Here is a 26,163-nt window from a genome sequence, read left to right as displayed (position 1 = left end):
GAAAGGAGGTCTTGATGGGGGAACATTGTGTTAAAGGGAAGGTGAAAGTGAGTGATGTGTGGCTATTTAGGACGTGTGAATTAAGAGTGGTCAATTTTCACCTTCAAATAATGAGAAACTCAGTTGCTCTGGTAAATAGGGTGTCAGTGTTTGTTGTATATATATGATTATAAGTGTGTGTGTCCATTTGTCTATTGTAAATGAATTACTGTATGTTTTTACTATTTTCTATTGCTAATTGTCTTCATTGGGTATATTGTATCGCCCATTTGTGTTTTCCTTTATATTTATTGACTATGCCTTATGTTTATCTCTATCACAGATCAGCATCAATGGACTGGAGTACATATGGATTTATAAACAATATGTTTCAGTTACCATGACTATTGCCAGTTCACAATTGCAACAAAGGAGCTTCAATATTAAAATGTTAGTCCAGCGTGAACTTTCCTCTGAAATGCAATACTCTTAAGGTCTGCTTTAAAGTGTCACATAAGGTAATACTATTCATCATTAATGACAAATCTTTAAAGTGCATGTTTGTCGAAGTTAAATGATTTGTTAGTTAATGTATTGTTTCTAACATAATTCTATTTTCTTTGTTTAAGGTGTAAATAAACCATGAAACAAGCAATCAATAAAATTGACATACAACACAATTATAATGTGCTACCATAAAAAAGCCAATTATATCACAGACAACAAAAGACAAACAAGGTTAAAATATTAATTCAAACTATATCGTATCTTGTTCTCAGGAACCCTGCAAGGTAATTGTAGTGAATCCAAAGCGCAACATGTTCCATGCTTTTAAAATAATGATTTGAACAAGAATTTCCTATGGAACAATACACTTGAACAGGAAAAAACACATGATTTAAATCTTGAATTTCTGACTGATATACTAGACTTATTTGGTCAAGATATGCTACGTTTACCAGGCACAAGTAACCAACTCGTTGGATAGTGGGAACAATTTAAAATTCAAATAATATCTCCTGACTATGCTAAACTTAACCTGATTCAAATATCTTTGTGTGCCCATGGCAAGACTAAGGAGAATATCCTGTAGATTTTCTGATTTGATACAATATTTAAAAAATCCAGTTATTTTCAATGCTGCGTGATACCTGAAAAATTGCTTGATAGCACATTAATATAAGTATTTTATATTGAGTTCCAGATCAAGAAACAAGACCATTGAGGAAACAGATATGAATATTTGCTCTTCCTGGGACCATTAATTTCTTCTCATATTAGAATTAATTTGAATTGTATCCAGAAGGGCCCCATGAGTGGGGTACTAGGATTGTATAAACACATCATATTCCTCGAATTCAAGATCTACCATGTCACATTTAAATTATTTTGCAGCTATATGTGAAGATTTCCTTATCAGGAGTGGCACATTAAACACTCTATTATAGCCAATTTTTTAAGATCCTTTTAAAATATTCAACCCCGTAAATAATAGTGACAGTGATTTTTGCCAGTATGAAGTTTGTTCAAAGCTCCTAGATGTCTTGAAGCTTATGATTTTAAAAAAAGAAAACGTTTAGGCTCATTCCTGAGACACGCAAGGATACCTAGTTATTTTAATTGCTTGTTCCAGCTTGAACAGCTATTAGATCTTAATGAGATATTACATATGCCAACTCTGTTGTCTGTAACACAATTTAAATGTATATGAACAATGTCTCTTTGTAAATTGAATAATCTTTTTTTTCAAAGAGAAAATTTCAGAACAATATTGGATGTATGTATTTAAAGATTGTTGAAGACCAATTGGGCCTTGCCTGAGAATGATGGCATTGCCAGCATAAATAAGTGTCTGCATGGAGACCTTAACAAGATTTGGGAGTAAGCTTATTGTTTTTGTTTTTTAAATGCTGGGTAAATAAGAAATATAAAAAGAAAATAATAAGGGGATACTTTCAACCTTCTCTCAACACATTTTGAGTGGGGATTTTTTTTAATTCTCCTGGATGTCCTAACTTTACTTCCCTTCACTTGCCCACCCCCTCCAGCACTATCCGAAATGTTGTCAGACCGAGTACGATAGTTACTTGTTTTGTTCCTCTCCCTCCTTTTTCGCCTCCCCCTCCCTCACCTCTTGTTAATCTCCCGCTCTACAAGAAATGTCATCAGGCCTAGTATGGTAGTCGCCTGTCTGTTACCCATTTCCTTACTATCTGTGTTTTAGCTCTTGCACTATCTGAAATCTCATCAGTCCGAGTACGATAGTTAATGTTGCATTCTTGTTGTTCATGGCCTGTAAGAATATCATTGTATATTCCATTGTTCCCTCCCTTGCCGTCAAGCCCTTTAAAACACATCATGTATAGGCGCTATATAAATAAAGTATAATATTATATTTTATATAAATAAACTATCATTACACCCGATTTTGTGCATGAAGAGACTGCTGCACTTGCCCTCTTTCTCAATATGCAATTACTAAGTTTCAATTGGACAGTCCATTCACAGTTCCTGGAAATCTGAATACCAACTATTCAGTGGTTGGTATTCAGTAGGTGAAAACCAACTACTAAATCAACTCGGCAGATCTTTTTGCTTTTCAGTTCAAGGCAATGTTTCCGTTCCCTAGAGCAGGTATGCTGGCAGACCATGGCCACTGTTTTGGTGTTATTAATTCATGCTTAAATTCTTTTCTATATGATTCTAGAGTTGCACGCTGCTTTTTAATGCCACAAGGTGTTTTAATAAAGCTAAATTGTCTGCATAGAGCAAGTTACATATTTTATTTGTTCCCCCATCTATACTACGAGTTTCAAAGTCTAGATGTTTTAATACATAGGAAAGCTAAATCGTCTGCATAGAGATGAATCCCAATTTTGTTTCTCCCCATCTATGCTACGAGGGTCAAAATCTAGATTGTTTAATACATTTGCCAATTCCTTAATATACTTAGAAAATAAATAAGGTGCCAATATGCAACCTTGGGGCACACACTTGTTTTGAGCCTGAATTAAATACACCTAGAACATTTTTCACTCCATTAGTGGAATATCAAAATCTGAGAAAATAAAATCTTCATGGAGTTCAGATGAGAATGATAATCACAGACAAAATATAAACTTAGCCCATCATGAACATACTCAAGAAAATGAGACAGAAGCTCAAATAAATCTGAACACCTCATATTTTAGAGATTTAGATTTTGCAGTAAATAATTCTTCTAGGGAGTTTGGATATTTTAGATGTGTGAGTTTTGAACATCCCGTATGTCAAAGTGATGAGCAAATTCCATCCATTTTGAAAAGAACAGAGGAAGAAAAATGTGAGTTTCATAGACAAAATGCCATCTTTTCCCATTCTATCAAAGTCCTGTCTAATGAAAATACTGATGTGATGTTTTGTAAAGGGGAGATAAATAGTTATAGAATCCCAGTGGTAACTCAGGGAAAGACAGTGGGGGTAATTCATAGAAATCAGCGCACAGGTGGCACACGGGGGGCTGGCGCACAGTGTGCGCGTGAGGCAGTCTGCACAAGCCACGTGCACCAAAACCCATTCCAGTGCACAGCGTATTCATGGATTTCAACATCCAGAACCAGCTGTGGCGCAGAGTGGCGCAGCGATCCTGCAGCAGCACCAGTTACACCCCCAACCCCGCCACGTGCGCCATAAACATCGCACAAATCCAGTACATGGCGCAAAGGCCAGTGGACCAGCATACAGCCCCATAACCACAAAAACGCATGTAAAACTCCCCGCGCACCCCTCAGAATACACGTACCCATCTGGTACTAGCGAAAACACGTGTAAAACTCCCTGCGCACCCCTCAGAATACACGTACCCCTCTCGCACTAGCGAAAACGCATGTAAAACTCCCCACGCACCCTCAGAATACACGTACCCCTCTCGCGCTAGCAAAATCGCATGTAAAACTTCCTGCGCACCCCTCAGAATACACATACCCCTCTCACGCTAGCGAAATCATGTGTAAAACTCCCCGCGCACCCCTCAGACTACACGTACCACTCTCACGCCAGCGAAATCACGTGTTAAACTGCCCGCACACCCGTCAGACTACACATACCCCTATCGCGCTAGCGAAAACACGTGTAAAACTCCCTGTGCACCCCTCAGAATACACGTACCCCTCTCGTGCTAGCAAAAACACATGTAAAACTCCCCACGCCCCCCTCAGAATACACGTACCCCTCTCGCGCTAGCGAAATCACGTGTAAAACTCCCTGCGCCCCCCTCTGAATACACGTACCCCTCTCGCGCTAGCGAAATCACGTGTAAAACTCCCTGTGCACCCCTCAGAATACACGTACCCCTCTTGCGCTAGCGAAAACACGTGTAAAACTCCCCGCGCACCCCTCAGACTACACGTACCACTCTCACGCCAGCGAAATCACGTGTTAAACTGCCCGCACACCCGTCAGACTACACATACCCCTATCGCGCTAGCGAAAACACGTGTAAAACTCCCTGTGCACCCCTCAGAATACACGTACCCCTCTTGCGCTAGCGAAAACACATGTAAAACTCCCCGTGCACCCCTCAGAATACACATACCCCTCTCGTGCTAGCAAAAACACATGTAAAACTCCCCGCGCCCCCCTCAGAATACACGTACCCCTCTCGCGCTAGCGAAATCACGTGTAAAACTCCCTGCGCCCCCCTCTGAATACACGTACCCCTCTCGCGCTAGCGAAATCACGTGTAAAACTCCCTGTGCACCCCTCAGAATACACGTACCCCTCTTGCGCTAGCAAAAACACATGTAAAACTCCCCGCGCACCCCTCAGAATACACATACCCTGCTCGCGCTAGCGAAAACACGTGGGAAAAGTCCCCCCGTGGTGTGGGCTGCCTGTGGGGCATGGGGAGGGTGGATGGGCTGCATGCATGTATCCTTAGGGGTGTGCAGAGAGTATCACACATGTTTTTGCTATCCCAAGAGGGGTACGTGTATTCTGAGGGGTGCGCAGGGAGTATTACACGCAATTTGGCAGTGTGGGTCCTCCCAGGTGTGCCCCCTCCCCAGGCCCTGCAGGCAGCCCACACCACAGTGGACAACCCTACACCCCTGGCCATGCCCTGCAGGCAGCCCATCCACTCCGGGAATGCGCGCAGGCAGCCCACCGACCCTGGGCATGCCCTGCAGGCAGCCTACATGGCACCATGCACTTGTGAGCCCCAACACATGTCCCACCCACCATTGATGGCCACCTGCCAGCAGGCCCCGACTCATGTCCACCTGCACAAAGATGGCCACCTGCCAGCAGGCCCCGACTCATGTCCACCTGCACCCCCACCCACCCAGCAGTGACGGGTACCTGCCATCAGGCTCCGACTCATGTCCCCCAGCACCCCCACCCAACCAGCAGTGACGGGCACCTGCCAGCAGGCCCTGACTCATGTCCCCCTGCACCCCCACCCACCCAGCAGTGACGGGCACCTGCCAGCAGGCCCTGACTCATGTCCCCCTGCACCCCCACCCACCCAGCAGTGACGGGCACCTGCCAACAGGCCCTGACACATGTCCCCCTACACCCCCACCCACCCAGCAGTGACGGGCACCTGCCAGCAGGCCCCGACACATGTCCCAACAAACAACATGTCCCAACAAAACAGACTCATGTCCCTAAAGCCAACCCTAATCCCCCTTGCCCCCCAATCCAAGCATGCAACTATCCACAGAACCCACTCCCAAATTACCCATGCCATGATAGTCTAAATGAACCACCATGCCCATGCAGGAATGCACAATGGAGCCACACAGTGGCAACACATGACTGAGGAAATGTTCAATGAGACATGCACAAAACCAATGACAGAACACAACACCAAGTTAGAAAACATGTATTAAAAACATAATGAACTGACTTGGAGGAATAGTAAAATGAAAATCAATTTACATTGACAGATTTAGAAAAAAAATGTTTTAAATCCAATGAAGTAAAAAAAAAATATTGTTGTACAATAAAAAAGTGGTCCATTGCCAATGTCAATAATAAAAACATGATCCAAATTAAAAAAAAAACATTGATCCATGGGAACATAGAAAAAGAAAGTATGTACAAGTCTGCAACTATATACAATGGAAGTCCAAATGGTCCATGATCCACAAACAAAATGAAACCTACAAAAAAGTCCTATGAAGAAAAAACTATATACACGAAGTGGAGCAATGCCCATTAACTCCAAAATAAAAGAAAAACAAAAGAAACCTAAGACTAATGAACTATATACAAGGCGGCGGGCAAGTCCTACGGCTCACTCTGTGATGTTCCGGGCCAGGGCATCATCGAACTCCACGTCGATGTCACGGGGGCGGGGCCTCTTCCCTGTCCTCGAGATCTCACAGGGATGCAGTCATGGTCTGTTTCAACTCCCTGCGAGTTGCCTCGAGGCACTCAGCCTGCCTCAATGCCCTGCGCATGGAGTTCTCCGCCCTGACCATAGTGAGCCGTGCCTCCTCCGCCCACCGCTGCTCTGCATCTATCCGCTGGCCCAACTGCTGCCACACAGAATACACTCCCATTCCAGGGTCCTCCTGCCCTCCGGCCGATGCCTGCCCCTCTGATGTTGATGGCCCTGAGCTATGATGCCTCTCACGCTGAGCTTGCTGCTGCCTCTGACGCAACTGCCTCTGCCAGCACGATGGCATCCGGGCTGATGGAATCCACCGGCGCTGTCATGCACGTGCCCTGCCCGATGATGCTGGCACATCCTCCATCTGCTGGGGTCCAGTTGCTAGGTGTCCACCCCTGCTGGACCTCCGACTCCCGACTGTGGCAGGGATGGGATCTCCACCAAGCTGGCTGCGTTGGTCGGGGCAGGTCCACAGGGGGCCCTGGTGGCATCTGGGCCAGAAGACGGCATGGAGAACGACTGGCGCACAGTCTGCACAGAGGAGGAGAGGGCCGCCAGAGTGCCCGACACATGTAGGAAACCCCCGACCATGGCCCCTCCCAACTGGGCCACATCAGCATGCAGCTCTTTGTGATGATGTGCGTGGTCCCCCCAGGAAGCACGCACGTCATCACGAATGTCACGCATGCGCAACGCGACACCAATCAGGATGGACTCCATACGGTCATGGGTCCCCTCGTCCGCAGGTAGAGGAGTGCCAGATGACGTGAACCTCCTCCCTACCTGCGGATGGGCCTGGGATGGGACATCCCTGCTGGTGCATGGTGGTGCAGTCACAGTGTCAGCGACAGTGACATGCACAGGCCCCTCCATGGTGACCTGTGCTGCCTCCTGCCCCTGGACTGCACAACTTGCACCAGTGGTACCACCCCACCAGGCCCCATGTGCGGCTCAGTAGCTGCCTCCTCGGTGCACACCACCAACCTGGATGGCTCCACACCGTCTTCCGCCATCGCAAGCCCCTGTGGGGGCTCACCTGCCCCTTCAGCTGCAGCCGTAGTGGCAGACACAGCACCAGTCCCCTCGCTCCCAGATGATGGTAAATTCTGGGAGGGTGACTGGGCCTTGCGTCGCCGGCCGGTGGAGGCATCCCCGCCATTTTGCTCCACAGCGCTGTCTCCGCCCTATTCTTCACTCGCCGCTGTGTAGAGGGAGACATAGAACACAAGCATCAGGGTACTGTACAATAGTCCCCTAGACATGAGGCAATAGCATATGAGTGGCACTGTCAAATGTCACTTCCATCATGTCTCCCAACAAAACATGGGTCAGTGCAGGCAACACACATGCAGGAACCGACATGGCACATGCAACAAAAACTTGCATCCATGTCTACCGCACCGTAGATACATCCAATGGTGGACTGAAACCACATGCATCATGGGACATACTGATCACATGCACACGCATCACCGGAGAGTCATGCATCTGGCCCTGTATGCCCACAGACACAGTGGATACAAGGATTAATAGGCTGTATCAGTGATTCCACACACCTTTACAGACATGTGTCATGCATCCATGGTGCACACACTACTCTGACACATGGACATGTACATCATGCATGTCCATGACAGCAGCACACATCTATCACACCACAAACATGTCAAGGTACAGACACAGGCATGCATACATGTGTGCATTCCGCATGCTGCTCAGCAAGATGCATTGTAACACATACACCAACCATGAGGGTCACGCCTGACTAGACTCACATGCAGCACCATCATTTCCCTGCACACACACATCCATACATGACCCATGTCACACATGCAGACAAATAGCTGACTACCACCACGCTTCAACATGCACTGTTTCAAATGTGAATGCATAGCCACTTACCGCTCGACTCTAGACGGGCCTGCATCCTGAGGATCTGGTGGTGAAGCACTGGGCGAATGAGCTCCAGGACCCTTATCTGCTGAGTGGTAAGATGGGCCCGGTGCCCCACTGCATCTGCTGCCTCCAAGAGACACTGGGCCTTCTTGAGGGTCCTGGATTTGTAGTCCTCCCAGCGCTTCCGGACATGTTTGATGTTGCGGGGTGACACCCCCTCCGTGTTGATGACACCCACTATGTCCTCCCAGATCCTCTCCCATCCTTCCTTGTCGGCGCATGATGGTGTGAAGAGGGTATCATAATGCCCCAGAACTTGCTCCACCAGGATACCAACTTCCTTGTCACTGAAGATGGTAGCCCTCTGCCTCTCGGGCTGGGGGTCGCCAGTGGTCTCTGATGGTGTTTGCCCCAACATGGCGACCCCCGAGGCAGGTGTGGGTGGGCAACTGGGTCCTGGGTTTGGGCTGTGGAATGATGGAACACCAGTCGGGAGTCTTCTGTTCCAGCAGGGGTGGTCACAGCAACTGGACCCCTGCAGATGGCAGATGTGCAGGCACCAAATGGCAGGCACAGTGGCAGCAGGCAGGCAGGCAGCAGCAGTTGGCTCGTGGGAGGCTGCTTGGGGCTATGGGGGGCAGTAAATTGGCTTTCTGGGCAGGAGCCTGGTCTTCTGTGTGTTGTTGCATGGCCAGCTTGATACGGAGTGATTTGGCACGTGAAAAAACTGCACGTCAGCGTGTAATTCGAGGAAAGGCCCTTAGCGCGTAAGTGCGTATGTGATGTAACACACATGGGCGTTTCCCTGCAATGGGTTGAGGGTCCCACGTGGGTTTCCATCGCTCTGTATGTGCTTTTCGTGGAAAGCGGTGCGTGTGTTTTCCAGGCGTTGGGGTTCACACACGATTACTTCACAGCGGGTGAGTGTTGGCGACATGTTCTTCTTCTAGATGCAAGGCAGACGGTGAGTCGCACACGCTATTTTTCCCACTGCGGGTGTCCCTGTTTGTCGCGTACCCTTTTTTTTCCACCCATACTAGCCTGCATGTTGATCACATATGTATTTTTGGGGTTCCTGGCTGCCACAGCACACTGCGTGTGTTTTTTAACATGCACATGGGCTACAGGGGTCGCTTCTCTCTTTTTCTTGCTTTTATGGGATGCCTGTGCGTTGCGTGACACGTCATTTCTCCTAGGGGGCCACAGAATGGGTCATTCATGTAGCTGTATATACGTGTTGTTGTTTGCGCACACTTTTGTTATGCGCAGGGACGCTACCGCCTGCCTTCGTGTGGTGCACGGGTTTCCCTTGTTCGATTCCATGAATATGTGTTGTTAGCACACGTGTGGGCGTTGCGAGCATTTACCTCCCGTACTTCCCCGTAACGCCCACATTTTCACACGTTGTTCCCCATTCCGCGTGTTACGCCCCGTATTCTGCCCACTTTTCTTGTGTGCGCTACATGATGTGCGCTTTCCTTGTGAACGTCACGCATGGCGTTTAGTGACGTGTGCGCCCTCGTGCGCCACCCACGGATTTGGCGCACATCCCAGGATTTACACGCGCAGCGCATTCCATGAATCAACGAACGGCTGCGTGCGTGGCTTTACCATGCGTGTGCTGTGATTTTCATGCTTGCGCTCCCCTTTTCGGTGCACATTTATTCCATGAATTATCCTGAGTGTGTTTCCAATTGGACCGAGGCAGGAAACGACCTGCAATGAAAACTGATATTCTTCCTACAGACTGGGCCCACTAGCACTTATATATAACCCAGCCTTAGAAATGGACTGACAATGGCAGAATCAAGACACAGGGACGACCATAGACCAGCAATTTGCTTAACCCAATAAAGATTAAGAATAGGGAAACTCAACACTGGTGACACTGCCAAGCAGCACTTTAAGATGCGTAGCCGCACCCTCGAGATGGATGGGGATGCAGATTAGTACTCTCGCATCAAATCAATAATAACAACTCAATAGTTTGGCAAAGGGAGTCCATTTAATGACAAGTACAAAAAACAGGGAGTTCATGAATATCAGAAATCTCTTGATTTTCCTTCTCGCTTCAACTCCAATTAATTTCAGAAAAAACATAGTATTTATACCAAAAACTCATCATCACTGACGTATAATTTCTTAAAACTTGGCATGCACTTGATTGGTTTTAGGAAGGTAACTTTAATATAGGCACTATGGCCCTCATTACAAGTCAGGCGTTAAGGGTTTAACGGCGCCGTCGGCGCCGTTAACCCTTAACGCCTGATTCACACTTTAACGCCTGCTTTTTGCAGGCGTTAAAGTCCAAGGCGCTAAGCGACCTTGGTGCTAATTACGGCACCGTAATTTACGGTGCCGTAATTAGCGCCTTCCCCAACCCCATTGTGCCCTATGGGGCAAAAATGGGAATGGGGAAGGGCAAATGGTGAATGGGGAATTACCGCCCCACTCACCTTGGAATGGGGCGGTAATTCCGCCATCCACCATGGCGGAATCCGGCATGGACCATGGTGCTAGTAGCACCATGGTCCACCGCCTGACTTGTAATGAGGGCCTATATCTGTATATGGTAACGGGGAGAGGGGATTGGATAAACAATGTCAGGTGAGGCAACTAAGCCCTTCCTTAAAATGGCTACTGTAAGCATCACTAAAAGTATGCGTCTCATTGGTTCTACTAACTATAGGACCCTAGATTACATGGTCCACTATGATTAGGTTAGTATCAACCCCACTCATACTTTTCCATTTGCTTAGCAGCGTGCAGAATAGCTGGCCAGGTGCAGAGAGTTTGTCTGCACCCCCACCTTCCCTCCAATTATTGTTACAATCAATCATCACATCAGTTGTCATGTCTCAATTATTTCTTTGTATTTTGGCCTCGAGTCTGCTTTTTGGTCTGGGAAACTTAAGGCGTCTGGGCATGGCAAGAGTCCATGCATAGGTGTGACAGTTTCATCCTTTCTGCTTGCCTGGTCATGTGGTTCTGACGCCATTAAATCATCTTATTCTCCATGCAATTTTCATGTATTTGATTTAATTCTGCCAGTCGTTTGCCACCTGTGGATTAGCGTGATCTTCTTCACAGGATACTCCGTTCTTCGTCTCATTAATTGTATCCACTGTTGGTCTATTTCAGCCAATACAACCTTGGCTTCTTGGCATGGTGTCTTCGTCTGAGTTTCTCGCCATCTTTAGTTCTTGATTTGTTTGCTGCAAAGCTCTCCTCCTGAGACCTTTAGTAACCTTTGGTTGATTCTGCTCTTGTGCATAGTGGAAGTATACTTGTATAAAGTGCTCCTTTTGAGGTAGATATGTATAGGTGGTGCTTGCCGCAATCTATCTTACTACTAAGCATAAGCAAGCCTCACGATTTCTGTGCTTCTTGCGGTTACTGTGCATATGTACACATTTAAACTAGTTGAATATCTTCATCACGCTCATGGCATAAGTTTCTGACATTTCGACATTACTTATTTCACTTTGGGCTCGGGATGTCACTTATCCATGGTGTTTCGTCTCTTTTCATCATTCTTAGGTCGTTATATCATCTATATGTAAGTCGGTCTGATTTCTAATTATGTCACCATTCGTCTTCTTTTAGTATCTCCTTGGCTTCTTCAGGTATTGCATTTCGACAATCGTCATTCTGTCTCACTTCTCTGTATGGTTTTCTCAATGGGTACCTTATTGTCCAGGTTTTCTTAGGTATCAGTACTTCAACAGGTGTTGTTCGTCTGATAGGTACTGGACAGAGCCCCACTGCAGCTCTCTGCTTGTTTATTTGTTCATCATATGTCACGTATTTCGGCATGAATGTTCCTGGTACTTCAAAATGGGTAGTAGAAGTGTGGATCGTGTTTGGTACCTCCTCTACAATCCCCCCTCTGGGTGATTCATCGACCACTTTCACTTTTTCTTTTGTATCCACCTTTATTTTATCCTCTGGATTCACTGTTATTTTATCCTCTGGGTCCACTGTTATTTCATCTTCTGGGTTCACACATAGAGGTCTGAAGAAATGTCTGTTTGGGGTCCATATCCTTATGACTCCCTTCAAGCTTCCTGCTGTTCTTATGTGCTCATCTTTGTTCCATGTCATAAGTTGACATTGTCCACTTGGACTACAATAGATCCATCTTCCCACATCATTTCTGTGTTTCCTTGGATAACGAAACTTGGTTCCTTCTGGTGCATGAATGCTAGCTTTCACAAAGTCTCTTATTTCTTTATTAGTCAGGTCCTTGGGTTTCCATCCTGACTCGACATCAATCGTGATCTTCATCCCTATGGCTTTTTTCACAATTTTCTGGCACTGAGATATTATTATCTTGATAACACAGAATACAAGCAATATCATCACCAGCAGGGCTCCTAAAAATTTGAATGCATCTGCCATTCATTGCGGAACCCATGAAAATAGTGATCCAAACCAGCTGTCATCATCAACTTCATCAGTTTCATCAATCATCTGATTCTGTAGCTTCATCAGCATACCTATGGCCTCTGTTAAGGTTCCATTTTCGTCATCGTGAGATGGTATAAATGTGCAACATGATTCTCCGATTTTTGCACAAACATCTCCATCCATAGCTGTGATCATGTCAAGGACATATTTGTTCTGTAGAGTCATTAGTCAAATCGCCCTTAACTCTTCCTTGATTGCATTTAATCCTTTTATGGTCGTGTTGATGGTCTACAGTAACTGGTTATCTGCAACCATTTAGTATTTGCTCCAACCTGAACTCTTGGCATCAGAATTGTCGTGAACACTGATGAGGTTAGGCTGAACAGCCTATGTTCATACGGGATCGCATGAAAGGCTTCTTCTGATTTGGCAGAAAAGTAATTCTCTCTCTTCAATTGGTTCATCAGTTTCATAGATCTCTTCCTCAGGTGAGCACCTGCTTTCGGGAAACTGTCAATGTTCAGATCACATTTTGGAATCACCAATGCTGGGACATGGACATTCACCATTGTACATATACCTCCCCAATTCTTTGGTAGTCTGATATATGCTTTGGATTCACACGCCTAATAATGATCCATGATCACTGCAGTACCATGTACCATTCCTGGAGCGTCAAAAACTCAGCCACAATTGTGATTCTCTCCCATTTGTCTTGTACCATTATTCCTGAAGCACAATTTGGAATTCTCTAATGGCACTATCTGCAAGGGTCCTCCTCTGTCCTCGATCCATGTCAGCAGTTTAGCAAGTCTTGCCCACAATGGCTTGCATATCATCTGTGCATTTTCAATTGCTTCTTTGTAGGCTCCAATGACCATCCATGCTCTGCAGTTCACTACTCCTTTCTCCCATCCATCTGGTGAAAGCGCTGTTCCCCTAATTTGCATGTGGCCTCTGTTCTTCCAACTCCAAGCTTCTTCTGGAGTTTTTCCTTGAATGTTCAGCCTTTGGTTTGCCTCTCAACTGATCTCTGCTTCTTTAACTCCAGGATTTTCATATCTCATTACAATGTTCTTTGTTTTTCCATTATTTCTTGTCTTTATGTCCCTGACATGATCGTGTTAATTCGGATCTGTTGTTTCAGTTGCCCATTTGAGTGAAGCATTGCTTCCCATGAACTGGCCTCTGGTCTTGCACATTGCTATATGTGATAGACAGTGTGCTGTTGTGACATCTATTTCCACAACTACGAAGTTCTTTGACTCCCCCATTCTGTATGGTAAGAGTGCGCAAACAAAGCATTCCTCCTCAGAATATCGTCGTCCAACTTCTTTCATGTGTTGGTACCAGATGTTATTTCCCAAGTGTGCTGTGCTGTCCAGGTAGTTGTTTAGTTTGTTGTTGTCTTCTTGTGTGCTTCTTCTGATTCTTAAGGTTTTCATGTAGTTTGCTATCATCACATACTTAATCGCATCTATATAGCTTCTTCTTGCTGGAGGATTCTCAGGCATCTCCATCCATGGTCCAGGCATCTCCATCTGTACCATTTGAGTAGGAGAAAGTCTGGCAACTCTTTCCTTGTCCTCTTGTCTTTTCCTGGCTCTGATTATAAATGGGCAAATTGATTCTGCTATAATCTCCGCACATGATAGTTTTGCAGGACTTGTACTTGTTCTCTTCATTGGATTAGGTGTGCTCGTTAATGCTGTCTGTTTGTTTATTCTCCAACTCCTTTTGTCTCCTTAAAAGTTCAGCTTTACCCATTTGTCTTTTTACTTCGCTTGGTGTGGAACTTCTCATAGCGGGTTGTCCAAACTTCTCCCCTTCTTTGGACTGTGGTTCTGTAGTTACTGATACTAAACCTGGTGTATGTGCATTCATCGTTTGCGTGTGTGTGTTTTTCGTTAACCTTTTCTCATGCTTGCTCTGCTGACCCTGTCTCCGGTGTTTCAATTTATTTGCTACCACAAGTGTGTGTGTGTTATTGCTCATCACATCCATTTCAAGCTTACTCATTCCGCTATCAGACCTTCTAGGGACTGGAATGACTATGTAGGGTCTGGGAGCTTTTGTGGGTTTCATGCTTACATCATTAGGTGGGTGCACTGGAATCAGAATGCTTTGCGCACCAATGCAGTTTGAATCATTCAGTGACAGTAAAACAATGATGAATATAATGCATAGGTACATAATTCCTCTATAAGATAGCCTACAACACTTAGTTCTGGAATTGTATGAGCGTCTCTCCTCCTGAGTGAGGACAAGATTACTGGTTTGGTTGCCCATCTCGATCATCTAAGGAAAGAAAACGAACTCTTTAATACATTCAAGGTACTATCGTTATCTCTGGATTCTGCTGCTTCTGCTTGTAGGTTGCAGATACTGTAACGACTGTGCTTGTTTGTCTGAATAATAGATAATTTCTTGTTCTCTGGAACCAGTTCTCTTTTCTATATATGAAAATGTCAAAATAAGGTAGTAAATTCACCAAGTCTCTTAGTTTGCGTGTTCAAAATTAACAAGCTCCCAGTCAATGCCTCTTTTCTGTTTCATTCCAGAAGACATGTTGTCTCGCTGTCAGCATGAGCAGGAGTGAAGCTTTCTGGCAACACCTTCTTGATCTGTCCCTCGGCGGAAAGTTTACAATCTTCTCTGGTAATTCTGATGATGATTAGAAAGTTCAACCGGCATTACAATACAATGCAGGAGCATGCTCATCTGTGTAGAGTTTGCTGGGTCTCTGATGAAAGTGAGGACGTCAGCACTGGCAGGCCTCCCCACGAGCTCTGGAAAGTCCTCAATTAGGCGAAAAAACACATTGCTTGCTAGTCTGCTATCTTCTGGTGACAGGGACATTTTTCTTGTCCTTGCTGCACTCTGGAAGCAAAAGGAACTGCTCGGCAATCACGGCGAACAGCTTCCTTATTGTTTTTTTTCATTTTCAGGGTCTTGAAGAAATTCAGTGATGTTAGTGAGCCTTCCCACTAATGACAGGTACGACCTCAACACTAACTCAAAGTAGATCAATATGTCCTAGTGATGTCACTACTGTGTGACGCTATAAGTGAGTCCAAAGAAGGCTTCTGTTTTGAAAGAGTCTGGATACTGTATTTTTTTCCGATTTGTGAGTCCTCGATCAAAATTTGGCATATCCTTTTCTCATCAAGACTTTAGTGTGCCTCAGTCCAAACTTCAAAGTCAACAGACTATGTTGTGGCTTATACGTACAACCTTGAGGTTGATACACCAAAGAAAACGTGTGCTTTATACCAAGCAACAAGCTGATCTGTTCAAAGACTGCATTAACAAAGCGAGGCCCATTGTCTGACTTCATGACTTTGCATTTTCCCCATCTGGGAAATACCTCTCTTACCAGAAATGTGGCCGCACAGGTAGAGTCTGGGTGTGTACATGGACCTGCTTCTATCCATCTAGAGAATGGACACACTACAACAATTAAGTACCTGTACCCATTACATACTTGAATCATGCAGACATAATTGACATGCAAGTGCTGAAAAGGTCCAATTGACCTTGGGATGATTTCTCTAATTACTCGTAGTGTATGCCCAGCCGTGAACTGTTGGCAGATTATACAGTTCACCTAAAAAAGCAACGTGCTCTGCCAAGTTCAGTATAAATCAGTCTTCAGCAATCGTCGTTGCTAAATTCTCTTTGGTCATGTGTGCTGGATAGTGTAACTGTTCCAGTGCTATCTTCGATAAGGCTATAGGCACCACCGGTTTACCAGTGCTGTCTTGTCACCACAAGTGCTCTGAGGGGTTTAAAGAACACCCTTGCCGCTTCCAGAGGTTGTTCTCCTCCTATGGTGCCTCCCCTTGGAGTTCCATTAATTGGGTTTTCTCCATATTAATAAAACTGTCAGGTTCACTTTGTGCAAAAATCATTCTCTGATGCATATCTACTGCGGTCGTCCTCAAACACCCCAAATTTAGGACAGCCAAATTTGGAGGCACCACTCTTGATGCACAGGGCCCCCTTCTTTGGAATACACTACCAGCCCGGATACGGCAGATCCAGAGCTATGCTGTATTTAAATGCATCATAAAACCTCACTTCTTCAACCTGGAATAACTCATTGACTCTGTCCTCCTCTACGGCCTCTTGTGCTTGTCTGTCTATGTCTTGTCTTTGTGTGCGCCCTGAGGCCTACGGGCATGTTGGCACGTTACAAAAATTAAAATAAATAAATAAATAAACATCAGTTATTTCCACATTCATTATAATTTCATCTTTGGTCGACACATGCTTGGCTTCTGTGTCTGCTGCTTGATTTCCTCATGAGATAAAGTCTGTCCCTTTTGTGTGGGCATCGCATTTCACAACCTCTATGCCCACTGGGAATTGTAGTGCCTTAATCAGCCTGTCCAATAGGGCTGCGTGCTGCACTAGCATGCCATCAGCTTGGAGGTAGCCCCTCCTTTTCCAGCGCGCTAGGCCTGCGTGCACTGTTGATGTCACATAGGCAGAGTCACTGTACACTGTCACTTCCTGGTCTGCGTGATTCTCGAGTGCAAGTATCAATGCCAATAATTCTGCAGCTTGTGCTGAATAATAGGGTGGTAATCATGCACTAATAAGTACTGGTTAGTCTCCATTTGCTCTGTTCTTCATCACAGCAGTGCCTGCATATATCTCTGCCCATCATTTTGATCGATTCTTGAAGAACCGTCAACAAAGACAATTTCTCCTTCTGCCAATGCATTTTCTTCACTCTGGGAATCTCATCATAAAATTCTTCATAGTTTGCGCAGTCATGGATCGGCTCTCCTTCAGTGACTGGCTCTGCTATAAACATAGCCGGGTTCACTATCTTGCATTGAATTATCTTAATAGATGGATTTGATATGATCACTTCATATGCAGAAGCTCTCTCAGATGTCAATGTGCCTTTTGGTTTCTCTAGACTGGCAAATAGTGCATGCTCGACAAACAACATCATTGATCATCCCATCACAATGGTTGTAGCCTTCTCTATGGCGAACGCTGTGGCAGCTGAACTTTGTTCACATGGGAAGTGACCCCTCATTACTGGGTCCAAATTCCCACTGTAGTATGCCACGGGCCTGCACCCCAATGTGGTTCTCTGTGTGAGTACTGCTGACATAGCACAGCCATTTGCGTGCGAAAACAGGTAGAATTCATCTGCATAATTGGGAATCCCTAAAACTGGTGCCGTGCAAATGGCCCTTTTTAGTTTGATAAATCCTTCTTCCGTGGTTTCGGTCCATTCAATGTTTTCTTTTGTCCCCTATGCCTTCTTTAGGGCTTGCAACAAGGGCTTGGTATAAGAGCTGTAGCCAAAGACCCATGCTCTTCAATAATTGCATAATCCTAGAAAACTCTGCATTTGTTTTATCGTGCGTGGCTTGGCTGTGGTTCATATGGCTTCAGCCCTTTCAGCGGTAACCCTTTTCCCTTCATATGAAATCAGCTGGCCTATGTACAGCACTTCTTGTTGACACTATTGTAACTTCTCTTTTTCATCATTATATCCTTTTTCAGCCAATACAGTCAATTACTGAATAGAATCATGTCTGCACGTTTCTTCTTGTGTTGTGTGCAAATTAAGATGTCATCCATAAAAATGCATTTTTCAAGTCAATCACTGTGCATCAGCGACTGTTGAGACTGTCCTCGTGGAAAATGTGTCATATTCTGAGGTTGCAAGCTTTGTTGTGCTCTCAGCGCTTGCTGTTGCACCGTGTGATTGTGTGCAACTCCATTTCTACCGTGCTGTAAAAACATAGGTGGATTCACCATCCCTACTCTTGTTCCTTGGTCATTTTGTACCATGCCTTGACTTGTGCACGTGTGTGCTAGATGCCCTGCCATCCCACACGCCCAACATATTGGTGGTGGTCTGATTATTTGCCCATTTTACATATCCTGATTGCCATTTTGCACGTTTTGAAAACCTCCCTGATTACCTTGGAAACCTCCCTGATTACTCTGGAAACCTCTTCCTCAAAAGCTTCTCCCTCTGGGGTAAAACCAATTACTGCCTTGATCAACCTGCCTTTGATTATTGGCCTGCTGTATGTTCGATCCGTCTGTGCTAGTTATCATTGCCCCTTCAATGGCATATTTTGAAAATGTATTCAACACTAATTTTTCCTCTTCAGCTTTTTGTGCAGCCTCTTTTTTCCGATTTTTCTCTTGCAGCAGCCTGCAATAGTGAGCTATTGTCAACTGTATTTCAGACCACTGTTTGGCCTCAATTCCGACCAATTTCTTGAGCTGCTTCTGTACCTGATCTGGCAGCCCTTGGCATAATATATGGTAAAACACAGGTATGGACTTCACCCAAGATTCGCATGTTTCCAGCACCCATGGGTCTTGGAAATTCTGAATGTAAAGCACTGGATCTTCGGACTCCTTAATTTTACGTGTCATTATGCCTCCCATGTCAGAAGTATCCGGGTATAGCAATCGTAATGCTTTCCATACCACGGCTCTGCAATTAATAAACAGAGCTCCATCATGCGTGGTATTAACTGTAGTCATACCAGGGTAACCTCACATGTCCACACATCGTCAGCTCTACCACCAAGTATGGTGATTAAAAGACCCTTAATGTCCACGATAGCTTATGTGTTCCCTCCCGTTATTTTTTCTAGCTCATGAATCCATTTTCCGGCTCCCGATGTCAACATTGGAAGCTTATTTTTCAGGTTTTCTCGATCCATGTGTGGCCATGGTATATACTGTGGCCTTGTTCCTCCTTTTTCGAGTAATGGGAATTTTAACGCATGGCTCTCCTTTTCCTCCCTCATCATTTTTCTATCCACTGTAGGGGTGATATTCCCGCAGCGCCGTCTACCTGGCAATGGCCTTCGTCTGCTCACATAGGGTGGTGGAGACACCCCCCTCTGACCCTAAGATACTTCTTCGTGTCAGTCTGATTGTGTGGCTGACTCTGATGCCTTAGGTGCAGACTCACTAGAATCTGACCATCTTATTCCCTTTCCTCTAGAGAAGCATTTTTCGCATCTTCTGTCATCTTCTTTTTCCTCATATTCCTCTCTTTCTGCGTCTGATATTGTCTGTGCCCAACTCGTGTAACTCCTCTCATCTTCCTCGTTCCTCTTTAGTGTTAACCTATCTAGGGACAGCTCTCTATTTCTGCTACTTCGGGAGGTGTCCTCAGTGTTGCACAACTGAGTGCTCTCAAGACGCCCGTCCTCTCCTCTCCCTTGGGGTAGTTGTTCTAGCCCCATTTCATCATATATTCTATCGATCGTTTCTCCGATGCTTCTGGTGTTGAAGTCATCTTCGATATATTCCCTAAACATGCCTGGTACTAAATCGTACTCAGGAAAGAATTCTTCTATGTCCACCCAGTCTACCAATGGATCAGGTTTTTTAACCTCTCTTTCGATATATTCAAGATCTTGTGCCCTCTGTCTTCGCTTGCGTTCTATGTCATCATCGAACTCTCTGCACGTCCTCGCTTCCTCTCTGACCCTATCTTCTTCCTGTTCCTTTGCATCTTTACGTTCATTTGCCCTTTGTATTTCCTCATCCCTTTGTCTTTTTATTCTCTTTTCCCGTTTCTTTTGTTCTTCTTCTTCTATTCTTCGTTGGTCCTGCCTGTCCTGATCACAAGGTACTCTTGGCTTATGATCGCGTTTCCTTTCTTGTTCTTCATGATACAGCTGCTCTCGTCTCTCTCTATCTTTTTTCCTGATTCTTTCATCTCTCAATCCTTTTTCCTTTTCCTTCCCTTTCCTTTTTGAATCGTCTGACTCTCCCTTTTGTTCCACGTCCTCAATCCCTTTACATCGAGTTTCAATAAAATCTAACCTCCCATCCATTCGTTCTGTGTGAATGCTATCTCATCAGTTCTGTCCTCATCTCCTTTCTATCTCGTTCCCTCTCTACTCGTGTCTAGAGATGTACTTGCTTGTGCTTGATTTCCTTTTTCTTTCTCGTGCCTCCCCTTGTCCCTCAGGACTTCGGAGGTGATATCTCTACCTCTGTCCTTATCTGGGGTTTCGTCACTCCTTTGCGTAGGTGACTCATATGCCGGGTTGCTATATCCCGTGGCTGCTTTAAGCTCCCTCAACAGTTACAATCCTTCATCTTTACTGGCTTCGCTTTTTGTTTCAAATGGGGCGGGTGGCGCAGAATGCGTTTCACCCCCCTCTGTGCATACATTTAATATCCAATCTAACAGTGGCTCCTCCTCCTTATCCCCTTGGTACATCTTCCAAAGCTCTAAACTAGCTGGGCGTTTATCTAACTTTTTGCCAGTATATGTGGCATGCAAATATGTCGTCATGTGTTGCAGGACCGTTTAGATAGCGCCTTGGTGCCATAGCATAAAAATGTTGTGGGCGGTTCCTTTAACCCATTCTGCACTGTACTTCTTGAGCTTAGGTGCATGTTTTGGCAACTGTCTGCACAAGTGTACTAATGGTGTAATGTCTTCCATGCTTAAATCTGTTTATCTTTTCCCCATACAACACTTTGTTATGCTTTACATTTCTCAAACTAAATCAACAATATGAGCGAGCACCAATCGTCACAAGCTCCAATCCCCTTCCACAAAAAATGTTATTCTTATTTTTTCAAACAACAACCATCAATTCATATCATACAACATTTTATCTATACAATCACACAATTTCATGCTATTTTCCCCAAAAATGTTCTTACCTCGTGATGTCAGAAAAAAGAGAGAAGAAAAAAACACAAGACAAACTTAACAGACTAGACAGACACCGGCCGGCTACATAAATCTGATGCCCCTATCATTATTCCGACATGGAATGTAAGCCCATTTCTTTCAGACCGCCTCTTTCATCAATTCTGGTCTCCTATGTTGTCCTATTCATTCAGGACTTTAAATGCAGGCTTCTTCTAGTGCTATATTAAAGCCTAGGTATTTGGGCGTATCCTCCTAGCTCGGGTATCCTCCCGGTATCTCTCTCTATTGCTCGGCCACTCTCGAGTCAATATTTTCACCTTATATAAATATTACTCTCTTACTCTGTCATTATTTTTTGTCCCACCTCCCTCTGTTACCTTTTCTTACTTGTTATAAGGCATGCAACTTTTTGCCAAAGCATTTAGTCTTTTTCACTCACCGTTCGCATTTTTTTCCTCTCTGGATGCTCGGGATCACCACCTTTGTTACCGCCTCTCCTTGCTGTTTGTCCGATAAGCTGCTCGTAGAAGTGGGAAGGGGTCTGTGAGGGAAAGCACAGGTTCCTTCAGACCTGACCTGCAGGGATTACACTTAGACTATCCACTATCCACGAGGAGCCTCTCGTTCTACTTAGCCGGATGGCAAAAGGACTTGTGATATCGCAGAGGACCCTGAGTTACTTATGTTGACGGCCAATGGGTGTCTTATTTTAATTGATTCTAATCGAACCATCAATCTCTGCTACCAAGTGTGCAGTAGGGACCTCAGCCGGCCCATAGGACTGGGGGTTTCCCAAACAGCACTTTAAGATGATTAGCAGCACCCTCGAGATGGATGGGGATGCAGATTAGTACTCTCGCCTCAAATCAATAATAACGACTCAATAGTTTGGCAAAGGGAGTCTGTTTAATGACAAGTACAAAAAACGGGGAGTTCATGAATATCAGAAATCGCTCGATTTTCCTTCTCACTTCAACTCCAATTAATTTCAGAAAAAACATAGTATTTATACCAAAAACTCATCATCACTGACGTATAATTACTTAAAACTTAGCAGGCAGTTGATTGGATCTAGGAAGGAAACTTTAATATAGGCACTATATCTGTATATGGTAACGGGGAGAGGGGATTGGATAAACAATGTCAGGTGGGGAACTAAGCCCTTCCTTAAAATGACCACTGCAAACGTCACTAAAAGTATGACATGTCATTGGTTCTACTAACTATAGGAGCATAGAGTACATGGTCCACTATGATTGGGTTGGCATCAACCCCACTCATACATTTCCATTTGCTTAGCAGCGTGCAGAATAGCTGGCCAGTTGCAGGGAGTTTGTCTGCACCCCCAGCTTCCCTCCAATTATTGTTACAATCAATCATCACCTCAGTGTCATGTGTCAAATAGTTCTTTGTATTTTGGTCTGGAGTCGGCTTCTTGGTCTGGAAAAGTTAAGGCGTCTGGGCATGGCAAGAGTCTATGCGTAGGTGTGAAAGTTTCATCTCTTCTGCTTGACTAGTCACGTGGTTCTGACACTCTGAAATCGTCTTATTCTCCATACAATTTTCATGTATTTGATTTCATTCTGCCAGTCGTTTGCCACCTGTGGCTTATTGTGAACTTCTGCACAGGATACTCTGTTCTTCTTCTGATTAATTGTATCCGCTGTTGGTCTATTTCAGCTGATACGGCCTTAGCTTCTTGGCATGGTTGTCTTCGTTTGAGTTTCTCTCTGTCTTTAATTCTCGATTTGTTTGCTGCAAAGCTCTCCTCCTGAGACCTTTAGTAACCTTTGGTCGATTCTGCTCTTGTGCATAGTGGAGGAATACTTGAATACTGTGCTCCTTTTGAGGTAGATATGTATAGGTGGCGCTTGCCGCAATCTATCTTACTACTAAGCATAAGCAAGCCTCACGATTTCTGTGCTTCTTGCGGTTACTGGGCATATGTACACGTTTAAACTAGTTGAATATCTTCATCACGCTTATGGCATACGTTTCTGACATTTTGACATCACTTATTTCACTTTAGGCTCGGGATGTCACTTATCCATGGTGTTTCGTCTCTTTTCCTCATTTTTAGGTCATTGTATCTTTTATATGTGAGTCAGTCCGGTTTCTTAGGACATCACCATTCGTCTTCTTTTAGTACCTCCTTGGCTTCTTCAGGTATTGCATTTTGACAATCGTCATTCTGTCTCACTTGTCGGTATGGTTTTCTCAATGGGTACCTTATTGTCCAGGTTTTATTAGGTGTCGGTACTTCAACAGATGTTGTTCTTCTGATAGGTACTGGACAGAGCCCCACTGCGGCTCTCTGTTGGTTTATTTGTTCCGCATACGTCACCTATTTCGGGGTGAATGTTCCTGGTACTTCAAAATGGGCGGTTGGAGTGTGGATCATGCTTGGTACCTCCTCTACAACATCCTGAAGCCTGGTAATCAGAACAAAATCCACACCAGACAGAGAATTTCTCTCAGACAACCGATGCCCCGAACTTCTAGAATAGATATGGTCAGCTCAGCAGGGTCTGGAAAATAATCAGGAATAGGGGTCTCCCACCAATCCGCACAGCCATTCACACATACCATTATGCTCACTTTCTCCTCTACACTAACAAACAATAGAATGCAGATATACCCCTCAATCAATTTTGGCCCAGCTGCACACATACCTACACACCACCATGAACACCTCAACAGTCTTTAGAACACAGCTATACCCCACAGAGAAATTGGCCTAGCTACACGCATAATCTCATACACAAGCTCCACCACCGCCAGAATACAGACTCCAAGGTCAATGGCTTTGCTGCACACATTAAACTGTTCTCACACAACTACTGCACCAAGCCTAGCATTAGAATCCAGCTACACACCGCATAAACCACACTGACTGCACATATACTGAGCGCACCCAAGCACTTTTTTCTATCCTACTCTATCCACTGACCTGGGCTACGGTCCCCGAGAGCGTTCAATCAACAGCACTTTGAGATCATGACAATGGTATATAAGGCACTATACAAATGCACAATAACATAACATACATTTGAGAAATGCCTTGCCCATTCAGATTCCGGGATTGGCTTCAAATAATTTGATAGACTGTCAGGAGCATTGTACCGAGACACAAGGCTTCAAAATGTCCTTGTGTGTATCATATACTGCACTCGTGATCTCAATCCAGTTCTTATCATTTAGCTCTGCTTTTTTGGATAATGAAAACCTTTTATTTGTGACGGAAAGCCTGGATTATGGCAACATTTGCATCATTTCCTTTCTTTAACTAAGAGTGTAACCTAGCCTTCATAACCTTACAGTTGTGATCAAACCATTTGTTGCCCACACTGTAGGACTGTCTTGGCCTAACTGATTGTATTATGCATGATACAGGGAGCCGAATCGAGTTACAAATATCATTGTAGCAATTTTCAATGTTAAAAAAAACTTGATTGAGGTTCACGAGATAGGTCTCAAACAGTGTAATTAATTAAGCATATATTTCTGGAATAATGGTCTCCTGCTTCAAATCATTCCATTTAACACTTTTCCTAGTGGCCCAATTATAATTCTCTTGGTATCCAGGAGTAAATGGCACATGGAAAAGATTAGATACTGGTTGTATTGTGAAACAGATGGGGTTGTGGTTACTTTCTGGCCTCATAATATCTTATGATATGATAAGTCATTTATAAACGCTTGCACACACAGGTTTAAGCCTTGTGTCATTGAGATTGGGCGAGGCGCAAAGTGCAGGGGAGGAGTTGGGAAGTGCCAGGGGGGGAGGGAGAAGTGCCATCAGGGCAGGCAATGCTCTGAGTAAATGCAGCCAGGGCAGTGCGGCTCTGGATAAGTGCAAGAAGGCAGGGGACAGTAGGGTTCCAGATACAGCCCTTAGTGTGCAGTAGGCCTGGAGGCAGTACAGGTGCTACTAGTGAAGGGGGGCCTGTTAACCATGAGACTCTGAGGGTAACTGGGCAGCCAGTTAGTGTACCAAGCAGGTTGGTCAGCAGGGGTGAGAGAAAACAAAAGTGAAGAGGAAGGTCTTGAGTTGCTTCTGGAACTTCAGGTGGTCTGGATCAGGGTTGGAAGGGGCAGAGAGGCCAGTCCAGGGGAGGGGCCTGCAGAGTTGAGAGATCTACCCCCCACTCTCTGCCTGGCGAAGCATCTGACCCTCAGAGGGTTGGAGGTGGCTGAGCAAAGGGCTTGAGAAGGAAGGTGTTTAGTATGAGAGAGTTGGATGTAGTGCGGGCCCCAACCCCAGAAACGCTTGTGGGAGATGCAGAGGGTCTTGAACTTGATCCTTGCAGCAACCGGGAGCCAGTGGAGAGATTTCAGGACTGGAGAGATACGGTTCCTGGGCTTGAGGCCAAGGACAAGTCTCGCAGCCCTGTACTGGATTAGTTGCAGAGGGCGCAGGGAAGAGGAAGGCAGATTGAGAAAGAGGCTATTGCAGTAGACCAGGGCTCTGGAGACATTGAGCTTCTGGGGGAAAGTGAGGAAAGGAAAAGTACCTCTGATGAGGTGCAGCTGGTAGAGGACCTTCTTGGCAAGGTCAGTGATGTGATGGAAGAAGGAGAGAGTGGAGTCGAAGATGACACCAAGGTTTTTAGCCACACAGGAAGGCAAAGGAAGAGGACCCAAGGAGGGTGTCCAGAGTGAGAGAGGGAAAGCGGGAGCAGGGGTCCCAGTGAGAAGAATCTCAGTCTTACTGGTATAAAGGCAGAGATCTTTGGAGGTGCACCACTCCTGAATCGTGGCTTCACAGTCAGGAATGAGCCAGAGACAAGAGGAAGCTGAGGGTAGCCTGAAGGAGAGCTGAGTG

General features: G+C 45.1%; 1 long non-coding RNA gene across 1 annotated transcript in view; it reads left to right on the top strand.

The window, feature by feature from the left end:
• The first annotated feature begins 326 nt into the window (after positions 1-326).
• The window catches only part of LOC138528771 (uncharacterized), a 303,717-nt gene continuing 277,880 nt past the window's right edge, over positions 327-26,163 (top strand). Inside the window, exon 1 of the long non-coding RNA XR_011284238.1 lies at positions 327-497. This is a non-coding gene — a long non-coding RNA (uncharacterized lncRNA). The remainder of the gene's footprint in view (positions 498-26,163) is intronic.

This window comes from Ambystoma mexicanum, chromosome 7q, assembly GCF_040938575.1.
Source record: "Ambystoma mexicanum isolate Mex_15411 chromosome 7q, UKY_AmexF1_1, whole genome shotgun sequence".
Lineage (NCBI taxonomy): Eukaryota > Metazoa > Chordata > Amphibia > Caudata > Ambystomatidae > Ambystoma > Ambystoma mexicanum.
The sequence above is the reverse complement of the archived record's forward strand: the minus strand, read 5'-3'. Positions and strand labels throughout refer to the sequence as shown.